This window comes from Chrysochloris asiatica, unplaced genomic scaffold (assembly GCF_000296735.1).
Source record: "Chrysochloris asiatica unplaced genomic scaffold, ChrAsi1.0 scaffold00009, whole genome shotgun sequence".
NCBI lineage: Eukaryota > Metazoa > Chordata > Mammalia > Afrosoricida > Chrysochloridae > Chrysochloris > Chrysochloris asiatica.
In genome coordinates this window covers 1,799,233-1,800,322 of record NW_006408527.1, presented here as the reverse complement: position 1 = coordinate 1,800,322, position 1,090 = coordinate 1,799,233, and positions in this window count along the sequence as shown.

Genomic DNA, 1,090 nt, shown 5'->3' with positions numbered 1-1,090 from the left:
AAGTCGAGGCTTGAATTTTTTCTTCAGTTCCCCCAGCTTGAGAAATGCTGGCCATTTCTTCCCTTTTGGTTTTCTGATTCCAGATCTGTGCATATTTTGTTATAATATATGGGTTTATCTTCTTGAACTGATCTTGCAATTTTCTGTTCAGCTCTTGTACCTCCTCATTTCTTCCATTTTTAGAGAGGCAAAATTATTCTGTTAGAAACTATAATGGTGGTTGTTGTTTTCATTACGTTGTTAAGTGCCATCGATTCGGTTCAGACTTATAAAGACACTAAATAGGGTTTCTAAGAAGCAGTTTGTTGGGTTTGAACCACTAACCTCATGATTAGTAGTCCAGTACTTATTCTACATTTGCACATCAGGACTCCAGACTTCATGCATTTTTCAAACCTTATAGAACTATTCAATATAACAAATTGAGCCCTCGTATGATTTATGTGCCGTGGGCTCCCCATAGAACCAACAGATCTGTGTTGGAAGAAGTGCAGCCAGAGTGCTCCTTGGAGGCCAAGATGGCCAAACCTCGTCTCTCATACTTCAGACATATTGTCAGGAGGGACCAGTCGTTTGAGAAAGATATCATGTTTGGTAAGGTGGAGGGTCAGAGAAAAAAGGAAGACCCCAACGAGATGGACTGGCCAAGTGACAGCATCAACGGGCTCAAGTGTAGCAACAATAGTGAGGTTGGCCCAGGTTCAGGCAGTGTTTCGTTCTGTTGTGCATAAAGTCACTCTGAGTCAGCACTGACTCGATGGCACCTAACAACAAATGATATATAGATTTTGTTGTTGTAGTTATTTTGGTTAAGAGCTATCAAGTAGTTCTGACTCACAGTGACCCTGAGTAGAGTTTCCAATAAGCTTCTGGTTGGTTTCAACAGCTGACCCTTCAGTTAGCACTCCAATGCTTATCCTACAGCACCACCCAAACTATGTATTTAGCTAATAATAGATTGATTTTATGTCACAATTGCAACACATATGCTGCACTTGCCGGGGTCTGGCCCCGACATAATTGTCACGAGTGTTTGGTTCACGAGGAGGGGAGATCCAGCGGCGATAGGGATAGCGAAAGAATACACAGA